Source organism: Pleurodeles waltl, chromosome 3_2 (assembly GCF_031143425.1).
Source record: "Pleurodeles waltl isolate 20211129_DDA chromosome 3_2, aPleWal1.hap1.20221129, whole genome shotgun sequence".
Lineage (NCBI taxonomy): Eukaryota > Metazoa > Chordata > Amphibia > Caudata > Salamandridae > Pleurodeles > Pleurodeles waltl.
In genome coordinates this window covers 118,851,352-118,863,677 of record NC_090441.1, presented here as the reverse complement: position 1 = coordinate 118,863,677, position 12,326 = coordinate 118,851,352, and the positions used below count along the sequence as shown (strand labels likewise).

At 42.9% G+C, this 12,326-nt stretch overlaps 1 protein-coding gene across 2 annotated transcripts in view; it reads left to right on the top strand.

The window, feature by feature from the left end:
* Positions 1-12,326, top strand: part of CUX1 (cut like homeobox 1) — a 1,145,546-nt gene that overhangs the window by 1,071,413 nt on the left and 61,807 nt on the right. The window lies entirely within an intron of this gene.

Genomic DNA, 12,326 nt, shown 5'->3' with positions numbered 1-12,326 from the left:
ATGGATAAAGGAAAGAATGTGTGCTATGTTGTATAACGGGGTAGGTTTTGGGATTGATATCCATGATAAAGAAGGGAGAGGACACATCACTTTATATGATATGTGATATGGAGGGAGGAGAATTCTTTTGCACAGTCATTTGTGTTGTATGTGCAGACTTGTAACCAATGCTGTTTGCAAATCTGAGAAAAAATAAAATAAAGAAATGTGTTAAAAAAGCCCTAATAGAGCAGCTTCCTAGACCCCAAGGATTCACTCAGGATTTAGAACTTTTCAGATTGGCCTTTCTGTATTGCACAAAGAATATGACTGCAGAGAGTATGATGCTATGGAGGCTGATAACCTCCTTGCCTTTTTCGTGTATTTACAAAGTTCTAATGGCCTCGATACTTTTCCAGAAGGGGCAATCGCGCCCCCTTCCAGCCTTCTTTCCAAGGAAGTCTGTTTGTTTACGTCAGTGGTACAAAAAGCAGCAGAGGATTTGGAATTATCCTTGCCCACCACTGACATCAAACCTAACATTTTGACCGAAAGCTCAGAACTGCTGCTACATTTCAATGAGTCTCCCTTGGGGCTATTGATGCATGATTGTGAGAAACCCTTCTCTGCCCACCAGTCCGCCCACGAATTACAAGACAACACACACTGTTGAGCTCGTGACATAGCTAATTCCAACATGCCTTCTTGGCTGCTGGGTCCATGCCCTATAGGAACTGGCAAAAATGTCTGTGAGCAGCCTTCCCAACATTGTGAAAAAATCATTGTTGGATCTGGTTAACGATGGAATAGATGCTTCCAAACAAATTTTGAAGAGTGGTTTGGACTATGTTGATATGAAGACTGGTCCATGTCATGGCTGTTAGCTGGCACCCCACTCTTGGATATGCTCAACAGGCATCTCAGATGTCCAAGCAAACTTAATGGACATGCCCTTTGATGGCAAATGGGTCTTTGAAGTGAAAGTTGATTTGTACCTGGAGTGATTCAAAACCAGGTGCACTATGTCATGCTTGCTGGGCTCGTTGCCCCAGCAAAGTAGTCCCACCAGACGTCTCCATAGCACAGCAGTCTTGTCAGTGACAGATGGTCCAAACACCCCAGTAGATGTAATGCTCCTGTCGGGGCAGGGATGTGTATAAGGGATACCACCAGCTGCCCCAGCTTAGTCTGCACCATCGTCCGCTGGCTCTGCTGCCTCAGTCCGTATTGATCCCCTTCTTTATGTTGCCTGCTTCTGGTGGGGGAATGGATTCGTCCATTTATTTACCTATTGGGAGACGACCATCACAACATTTCTCTTGATGATCCAGCTTATTTGTAAGAGCTACCCCTATGTTGTAAATGAAGATACCACTCTTGTAGGCAGGAAGTCAGGTAGCCAGTAATGTTGGTTAGGATGTATATTTATTAAGTTAAAGTCTCTTAGGTTACAAGTTATAGGGAATTAAGTAAATGGATAAATGTCCCACCAAGAGAAACATCCTACTGCTCAGCCCACTCTCACCAACTGACTGCTCTCTCCACTCAAGCACTCATCTACATTCCATTACATCAGCAAGCAACTCTATAACCATGGAAAGGATGCATCACAACATCAGATTACAACACCCTACTCTTCCTGTCTTCCCCTCAGGGCCACCCTTCTTACACCTGAGTTCACTGTGGTGTCTTGGCACTATAAATTTGCAGTTTTACCTTGTGGTCTGATGACTGCACCACAAGTGTTCTCTAAGGTGGAGGTGGTTTCTCTAAGGAGGTTAGGAGTCCACTTATTTCTACTGACTGGTGAAGGCAGTGTCCCTTGCACTTGTCACTGAAGGCCACGAAGCTTTTGCACACCACAGGCTTTACTCTCAATGCCCAGAAATCTCACATAATCCTCACACAGAGGTTGACTTTCATAGGTGCAATGCTTAACATGACCTGTAGGAAGTCAAATCAAATTTAGTTTATTTGATTATTTAATTACAAACATTACAATACAAATAGCCCTCAACACGGTAAAATACATCAATTACAATGTTAAAACATCTGCAATGTATCATTTTCCCATTGCTAAGCTATAAAACATTCATCAATAAGACTGTGGCCAAATCATTGGATAAAGGATTCTAAGTAAAACAAAATGCTTAGCCCAAATCTCTGCACTGAGTAAATACCGAGTAAAACTTTCAATTATTATAACATGGCTTCCTGACCATTCTACTACAAACCTGAGTGCAGAGACACAAGGGGGTACGTCATGTGTGGCTACTAAAATTAGAAAAATGGTGGGAAAAATTGCTAGCACTCTCGACCTAAAACGGAGCCATGCTGTGCGGAGGGGGGTTAGTTCGAAGTGCATTAGTCCCCATTCACAGAAGGACGTTTTTTTTTTTTTATTCTGTGCATTGTGCTCTAGCAGTCTTCTAGCTAAAGTTGAGCCATTAAGAGATCTCAAAATAAAAGTGCAAATGTGCCTAAGCATTATAGCGTCCCTGCATACCTCGCCTTAAGCTACGCCAGAAGGACCCCGTAGCTAGAACGAAGGTGGCTAGTTTAAAGTGCATTAGTGCCAATCTACAGAAGGGAGTTTCCATTTCTGTCAGTGTGCTCTACCAGTCTTCTAGCTGGTGTTGAACCATTTGGAGATCGCAAAATAAAAGATGCCCTTATGCCTGGGTATTGTGGCGCCCCTGCATGTCTCCACTTAAATTATGCCAGAAGGCCCCGTAGCTAAAATAGCCCCCTACTCGTTAGGCCTCATCTGCTTCTTTGTGTTGTATGGCCAATACCCTTTTCTCCACTATCCTGGGAAGGTTTACCAGCGTACAGTTCAGTCTTCTGTCCTAGGGTTGAAACACACAACAACTGCCTCTCTACATGATCTTATCCCTCCTTGAAGTCTTTGCGCAGGAGTTTCCGGTGAGATCCAGAGTGGCTTTGCAAAGACACAGCACATTAATGATATCCTCTGGTACTTGTCCACAAAGCCTACAAAGTTCCTCACCTTCCTTTCTTCTCCAGGGCGGGTAATGTTTTAATACAGGAAGTCTCCCCCGTATGTACTTTAAAAACGGTTCCTTATGTAATTACTGATACTGTAAGGTGTTGCCAAATAGCCTTGAGGTCATAACTTGTATAGTTTGAGTGTTAGGCACCCATCACTTCTCTTTGCCAGCGACTGCTTGCCTCCCAAAAGGGACAGTGCTTCATTTTGTTATTCTTTTCAGCTCGCTACGACTCGAGATTGAGGCCCAAGCAGATGAGAGCCCGAGCGTGACGAGTGATCTTTGTAGGAAAGCTCTCATGGGTGAACAATCCCTACCCTTTAGATGGTGCCCCAGAGAGCCCTTGTTTGCGTGTTTAAGATTTGGGTTGCAGTTCACTAAAGCTGCCTGCCTACCCAACATTTGTTTCACCAAGCCTAACTCCAGTCTAATTTATGCATGCGAGGTATGCGCCGGGAGGTGGAAAATGGACTTGAATATTTCTGAAACTGTGTTTTCCAGCACAGTGCTGTCTTGGCCCCTAAGAGCCTCTTTCCCATAAGCCTAAGTGGGGAGGACTTTGGTTTGTGCCACCTGCAAGACTGAACAAAGCGAAGAACCCTTAATCTTCTTGTTCAGCAAACCTAGACCAGCTGCAAGCGCTTTGCCTTTCCTTTTGGATACTTCAGTTTGGCCTGCAAACATTCCACAGGGATAAAATAGTACTCCAAGGTATTTAAACACATTGACTGATTCCACCTTTTCACTTTCCAGATGCCAATTATGGTTGTTCATTTTTTTTCCTTTGAATGTTAAGGTTTGAGTCTTTTTCATGTTTACGGTCAAACCATTTCTATTGGAATATTGCAAGTTTGCGCCCAAGAGTCGTTGCAGCCACCACTTTTGTTCTACTAGCCAGCACTAAATCATCTGCCTACAACAGGTTATATAGCAACAGTCCTCCCAATTGTTGAGCATGACTGCTGACTTTGTTTAATAGGGGAGAGAGATCAGAGAGGAACAGATGAAAAAGAGTTGGCGTCAGCACACAGCCCTGTTTTAAACCTTCAGTTGTTGGTGGTATAATCCTGAACAGTCGGGAGCCATCCTCCAGTTTGATCCTAATCCATGTGTTTGCATTCAGCATCTGTAATGACCTTAGAAGACCACCAAGCACATTGCAAACAGCGAGTTATGGACATAGTTTGCTATGGCTTACCCTATCAAATGCAGATTTCTAATTTATAAAACATAGGTGGACAGGCTGTTTATAAGACACTGGGAAGTCACCCAGCAAGGAAAGGGCCATGATGTTAGTTGTTGTCCCTGTTTGTTTGGTGAAGCCAGTCTGGGGCAGTGGGATTGTGGGATTTTCCTCAGCCCAAGTCTGTAGTTCCTCCAGAATGGTTCCAGTGAAGTATTTTGCTTTCTTGTCTATAAGTGCCACTAGGCAGTAATTCCCGGCTTGGCTTTGTCTCCCCCCTGAAAAATTGGTGGGATAACTGAGCCATTCCATGAGGCAGGGACTCTGCCGTTGTCTAAGACAGAATTAAAGAGTGGTTCCAGCTGACTTGGCCAGTAAGATGGCTATTCCTTGAAGACTTCCGTGCAATCCCATTTGGACCCTAGGCCCCTTCTTGGTGCCTTTTGGAAATTTACTTCTGAATGTTGTATGTACAAATTGATAATTTGAGTTTTAACTCTCTTTTTTTGAGCTATTAAACGGTTGAGTTTTCAAGGTGCCATTTGTTAACTTGTTGATATGGTTGTGCTTGGGCCTGCTATGTTGTTTACCCATATATGTTGTTCCTCATCCCCGTTTGGCCATTTGCATCCTTTGTCCCAATCAGTAGTATGTAAATGAGGTGCCAACTGGGACTATAGGTGACTATGAGTTTCTCTTTAAGTATGCTGTGCCCATCGGATTAAAATCTTCAGTTAGGAAGTGGACCCAGGTGGCTTCCGAGATGTTGGAACTTGCTACCCTGGGTAGAGAGTTGTTGAAGCTATTTACTGTCCACCAAAAACTGTCCACGGTATTTCTTTTTATATCGCATAGCAATTTTGCCCAGAAAGCATCACTTCTGGCTCTCAAGAGCTCCCAGTTCATCTTTTTTAGATCTTTTTCGCTTTCCTTAATTCATGCCATTGGTCCAGATCACTTGGAGCACTCCTCAGTGCCGTCCAAAGTGAGTTTACTTGCCTTGTTATCTGCCAGATGGCGTAAGTTCCTCCTCAAGGTGCTTAGTGCGGGATCCTCACGCCCCTGGCAATTCCGTTGAGCGGCTACTGATGTAGCAAAGAGACCAGCGAATTTAGTTGTAAAGCATTCCCAGTTTATCAGAGGGTCCTGCATTACATTTGCCATATGAAGTATTTCCTTGGTGCTATGGATAAGGTGTGTCAGAGAGGCAGGCCTGCATTTGATCCTCTTGTTGCTGATTGTACATGATATTGCCTTCTGCTCGACTAAGGGCTCATGTTCTCCTGGAGAAATTGCTAAGATTATTTCCTGAGGACGGTGGTCGCTGTCAATCTTCTCGCCAAGGCCTAAGAAGATTATGGCCCTCATTATGACTTTGGCGGTCTTGCAAAAAGACCGCCAAAGCCGCGGGCGCCACAATGCTGCCAGTGCTGGCGGTATTGGTGGCACCCTATTTTGACATTTCCTCTGGCCCCGCGGAAAAGTCACATCAATATTGAAGCCGGCGGCAATGTTGATGTGCAGCAGCACCCGTCGCACATTTCACTGCCCGAAATTCGGGCAGTGAAATGCGCAATGGGGCTGTCCCTGGGGGCCCCTGCACTGCCCATGCCAAGTGCATGGGCAGTGCAGGGGCCCCCAGGGGCACCACGAGTCCCCCTTACCGCCAGCCTTTCCATGGCAGTGTTTAGCATCATGGACAGGCTGGCGGTTGGGGATTATGACCGCCTGGCAGTATAGTGGAGGGGCCGGCGCTATGACCGTGGCTAATGCGCCACGGTCATAATACACTGGCGGAACACCGCCAGCCTGTTGGCAGTGTTACCGCCAGTGTTCCGCTGGCCGCCAGGGTCGTAATGACCCCCTATGTGTTGCGTTAGAGGTAAGCACAGCAAGGTATAGTCTATTAAGAATGCTCCTGCTTTGGAGTGATATGAGAGCCCTGGAGGTTTATCACCGGTAAAACGACTATTCAAGACCCGAAGTCTGAGGTGTTCCAGGTTCCCTAATAACAGCCGCCCTTTCTTGTCATTTTTGTGCCGTGTCAGTCTCTTTTGGTGCTGACCTGTATAAAGGCTTTTCCTCTTCAAACACACCAAAAAAGGTGACCGGAGGAATGCTTGCAAACCATCTAAACCAGTGGCAATCTCTTTGGATAGCATTCTAAACCCTCATTTCATTTTTCACTTACTGTGGATAAGCAATACAGAGACCTGCCTTATGCAAATCAGCACTCAGTCTCTTCCTCATGATAACAGTCTGTGTGCTTAATCTGACCCCCCAAGTGGCCAAAAGTATGCCCAGATGCAAATTCTTTCCACGCCGTGCCCCAGGTTCCAAGCCATACTTCATTGATGAAGCCTGTCAAGGCCAAACCTGGTCTCAAGTTACCTGTATTCCTTTCTAGAAGGGGCCTCACCTAGCAATTCAGGGTGAACTGCAGGCCTGATTGGTCCAGCTATCCTTCATCTTCTTCATCTGAAATAGATTGATACTTTGCACCTCCCCTTAATTCCTGTCAGTGTCTGTAGTGTCAGTCTTTCACACATGCCAGTCATCACACTTCCCTGCTCCTCGCCTCACCAAAGAGGAGGTGTGGTTACATAAGCTGGAGCCCAGGCTTGTTCAGTCTTTATATTTTGACCAAACATAAAAGGATCTTGGAACAGATTAGAAGGACATGATCCTGATGATGGGGGATTTTAATCACAGATTAAACCAGAGAAATACTGAAACCGGTTTAAAGAAATAAGGAGCGCATTTCATATCAGCTCTGCTACTTTTCCTACATATGTGACTACACCATGTGATGTAGCCCTTATAAATGACTTGCATTTGGAAATTGGGATAGGGGCTGTTACAGACAGAAGAATGGTCATTCCAGCAGAGGATCGAATAGTCCAGTCTCAGAGTGCCATCTGGAACTGGTGAAATTCCAACAAAACCAAGATATGGCACTAACATTGGCCAATAATATGGGCTGGTATGACAGAACTGTATCCTAAGTAGTACAATGTTTAAAGGTGGAGCTAAAGGTAAAAAAAAAAAAAGAGGGTAAGCAGAAAAAGGCCACCCAGGAAGTTGCATGGATAGGGGTGTCTGGTTTGATAAAGAATGCAGACACCTAAAAATATTAATTAGAGAAGCAAGGAGGAACTTCAGAGTAAAATGAGTACGATAGGAATACAAACCACTATAACCTAAATAGGAAAATAAAAAATTAGTAAATGATAAAAAGACAGCCTTCTGGCAACTCGTGCAACACGATTGCAGGAGGGAGAGAAGTTCATTAGGATGTGTAATGGGAGAAGAAGCCTGGATCGATTATATAAAGGAACTTTATGGAGCAGGTCATGAAGAAGAGAGTAGAATAGCTTGGCCTGGCAGAGTTGAGAAGATTAAAGGACAGTTTTCCCTACAAAATATCGAAGATACCACAGGGGCCTTGAATTTAACCAGAGCAGCTGGCTCAGACAACCTACACACTTTTATAATTAAAGCTAATATCGATTAGTGGGCAGAATTCTTCCACTTTGCCTTTCAGGGCTTTCTGTCTACAGGCAGGCTCCCAGGAACCTCTGGAAGGGCCCAATCATCTGATCCAAACATAAGAAACATGAGACAAAAAACCCTTAAAATGATAGCCTGATAAACCTACTTGATGTGGGTAAAAAAATGTATAATAAGATCATTCTAGGAAGCCTCAAGGATTGGGTGGAAGTTTATAAGATTGCTCCCCCAGAACAAGGAGTGGGGGGTGTTCAAGAAAGGCCATTCAAGCCATTCAACGACTGACCACTGTTTCAGCTTGTGGGCATGCGCAAGGAAGGCAGTGGAACAAGGGGCAATTTGTTCTGCTGTTTTGTCGACTTCTGCACTGCCTTTGACTCAGCCAATAAGGCATGTCTTTGGGAAACGCTAATTAAATTAAAAATCCCCTCATGCCTCCTAACTATCATATGGGGTTTGCATTCAACTGGTCCCAGGTCATTACAGACATAGATCGTAGATTGTCCCGTAAAATTCCAATAAGAATGGACTAAGCCAGGGTTGCGTCTTGACCCCTTGCTCTTATCACTGTTTATCGCTGAGTTACCAACTGTAGTAGCCGAAGCAATTAGTACAAAAATGAACGGTACCCATAATACATACCTCCTATATGCCGATGACCTGGTCATAATGGATATGATGGAAACAGGCTAACAAAATAAATTGGATACATTATTGGAGTACTGAAAAAGGAAAAAGCTTGTGGTAAATATGGATAAGACCAAGGTGCTGCCATTTGGGGAAAAATCTGCTAAAACTGCATGGAACTTGGAGTCTAACAAATTAGAAACAGTGAATAAGTATAAGTACCTAGGGATCTGGTTCAATAAGAATCTGACATGGAAAAAATATACAGAGATTCTCCAAGGGAGAGCGCTAGCATCAATAAGCAGCCGAAAAAGGTTTAACAAATATTATGGAGACATCTTTACGACTAGTGATAACCGCTTACCAGGCCATGGTTCCCTCTCAATTTCACTGTGGTGTTGAAGTATTATTCATCAGTGGCAAAATGAACTGGGAGTATGCAGAAGGTAAATGCCTGAAATGATTCAGGCGATTAGAGTTTAAACAAATAATTTCCTGGAGCTATCTAGCATATGACGGTGCAGTAAGATTCTGGCAACGACTGGAGGTAGAAGAAGGGCAAAAGAGCTGAAATGGCCACACGTGCCAAAAGAAACCTGGGCAAAATATGTAGGATCCTGGGTTTAGAGTCTCCCAATGAGAAACTCCAAATAGGGATCACAAAGGGCGCTCTGCACACCTTGGTAGAGATTAAAGCCAGAGAACAGGATATGCAGTGTCTCCAGGGGAAACCCTCTGTTCAATTTATGTTAACGTCTTGGTAAATTGAGGAGTAGTTTTCGTATATTGATGCCTTACCAATCTTAAAACTAAGAATTGGTATAAACCTGTGTCTCATTAGTAGCAAAGTGAAGGCAGTGACCTTGGATAAGCAGGGAAAACAGGACAGTGCAGAGGATATCTCTTTGTAGGCTTCTTTGGATCCTAGATGGTAAAAGCATTATACAAACACACATTCTCACTTTGGATTACCCTTTGCAGTAAGATGTACTATGTCTTGTTTAAAATCATATGGCTCTCATTTATGCCATTCCAGAAGGGGTTAGATGGCTTCTATTGTTCAATGCACTGAGGATCCCTGGTGGCTGATTTCTGCCCAGCAGCCACACAGTCTTCTTTACATACTTTTGCTAAGCATTATAGTCTCTCTTTTGAGGCTCACAATGGTGGAAATTTTGTCAGGGACTCTGTTGCATGGCTTCCTTCGTTATTCTTCACTATTCAATCCCACCTTCTGCAGAGTATTGCTTTGGTACTCACTCATGTGGTCAGGCATCTACCGGAAGAAGATTCCATAAAAAGAAAATGCTACTTACCTTTGGTGACAATATTTCTGATGGATACTATATCTTCTAACCAATTCCCTGCTGCTCTCTCTCCTTACTCGTAGGTTAGCACTACTATTAAATTTCAAGGTATGCATTATGTTGTCTATTACTGTCACTTATACTCTCTTGTCACATACTCTCTTGTTTCCTCTCTGCATGCTTCAATGGGATGTAGAAAAAGTACCAGGAATTGATGCTAGCACGCCATTCACTGGCTAATATGTCCCAGTGATGTCACATTCTGGTGGGAAAAGCTGAATAGTGCCACCTGTAGGTCCTGGAGAACTACTGTTGGGTGGGGAGAGGAGGAAAGATTCCTTAGCATGTCTGGTTTACTATGACGGCATTACATGCCAGATAGTCATACTTTACGCAAGTACAGTTCTCCCAATGCCGGGATTGGTTGCCCCAGACCAGGGATAGTTAACATCTGCCAGTTATGAGCCTTGTGTCAGGCAATGGTACTACATGCCAAAAATGTCCACCATGTCATGTATGGGCAATACATTTCAAGAATACACATGCGTCTATGTGCAGGATTGACGCTACACACCAGGAGTTCCCTCACATCAGAGATACTCTTAAAATATTAGGCATGGTTTTGATATGCTGATTTCTTATAAAACTGACTCTAGGCCTGCTGGACCATCACGTTGTAATGTGTTCTTTTAAAGTAAATGTCTTTCTTTTACAGATTAGTTGGCTTATGCCTCAACAGTCTGCTTTTAAATCTGATCTAATCCATTGTATGCAGCTTTCCTTTGCTGATCCGCATTGCCTCCATAGATGCTAAAACCCATTTTCTCAAAAAACGCTACTACTGGGGAGTGGAGCATCTAACATGCTCCTCTACTGCAAGATTGTTCAAACAAAAAACCTTGAATAAGAAACTATTATAGGTTACTATTTAAAATTGTTCTAAATATTTAAACTTGCTGAGAATTATCTGCTTGTATATCTGTCACTCTTACATCCGCCTCTCTGGCCTCTTCTGAAAGAGTCTGGAAAGAACATTTAAAGACTCTTCATTTTTTAAATCTAAATAAAATAAATGTGCCATAGACCAAAAGCTTTGGACACCCATCACAGCACATGCATACCTCTACATGTGTGTGCAAGTACTCCCAGTTCACTGCACAGGTGTACACCCACCACAATTACCTGATCTCCTTAAAGGGATCTAAATTGATAATCATACGCACTGAATGGTCCTACCCACATGTGGGATCCCAAAGCTCTTCTTTCCAATTTATCTTCCTTTCTTCAGGAAGGCCAATTCTTTCCATATAGCATTAAATATTTTTGCAGCCTATAAAATAGTCTACATTGGCTACTTCCTTTAATTTACTTTTAAAAAGGCCAACATAATATTAAAGAATAAGAACATGACCCCACTCCCCTTTTTAAATTGTCATTTCCCTTTCGAGATCAGTCTTGTGACAAGGTCTACTATGTTTCATTTCAGATACAAGCATTTCTTGTTGGTTAGGCATTCTGTTGAATCTGCTCTGCATGTTTCTTTTCACTTCCCTGTGCCACCAATTGTCATGTGCTATATTCAGATCATCTTCAGTAACCACTGCCTTTTACTGATCATTTTTCCATTGTCATGCATTCCTGCTTTTTGCCATCCTAAGGATTTGCTAATTTCCTACTTTTCTTCAATCAAATGACTTTGTTTTCTTATCTTGCCTCTTGTTCTCATGCACACCACACAGCTCCCCTTTGCAACTTTATTTAAAACTCTGATCTGTGTACAGTGTCTCTAATTATATTCTGCAAACTTGTCTGCATGCTGTGAGTTTATCATCCCTGAAGATTTATATAGGGATGACTAAAAACCAAATTGCCTCTTTGCCTTGTTCATCTATTAACTGGATGTTGCAACCATCAGTGTTGTCCGTCACATCACAATCGGCTTCTGGGGTGCCTGCAGTTGTGAGGAAGAGGCAGAATTAGAAGACTCAGTCTGAGTCAGTGAACTGACTGACCTCCCTGCTTTTATGTTCAATAGTTATCATTGAACATATGTGTATGTCTGTTGATTAAACTGCTGTTTGTCAAGGTGTGTGTAATGCCCTGTTTGAACAGTATGAATGCAGAATTATATATCCTCTTAATTTGTCAGTAGCTGCTCTTAGGTGGTTGATGCAAAGTTGCCAAGCCATTGTGTAAGTAGATTATAGCCAGCAATCTATCTATTGTATTCCTTAATTTTAGTACTGATAATCTGACGCAGCTCAAACTAACTTACCTTTGTGAATACATTCACTTGACGCATAACCTTTCAATTAGGGGCAAAGAGTGTGCTTAATATTTACTGAGCTGACTTCATAATGCATTTACTTCACAACGCCTTATAAGGGAAGGCAGTGGTACGTTTTTTAAACTTGGGGAGAAATTGGGAGAATTTAAAAGCTGGACCTCTGTTTTCCTTAGATTAACGTGAAGCAATCACATCCATGTCTAACGTTTTATGTTAAGGAAATAATACTTGCATTTGGCTAATGGGGTGAATGATCTAGTGATCCTGAGATGCGCCTGGGTTTCAACAGTATGCTGCACCCCTCTAACATAATCTACTAACGTACATCTTAATCTCATTAGCTCTGATTTATGTGCATTATTTAATTGTTTATATATTTCTGCTTTTCAAGTCAACAGCACAACATACGAATTCCTGTATGT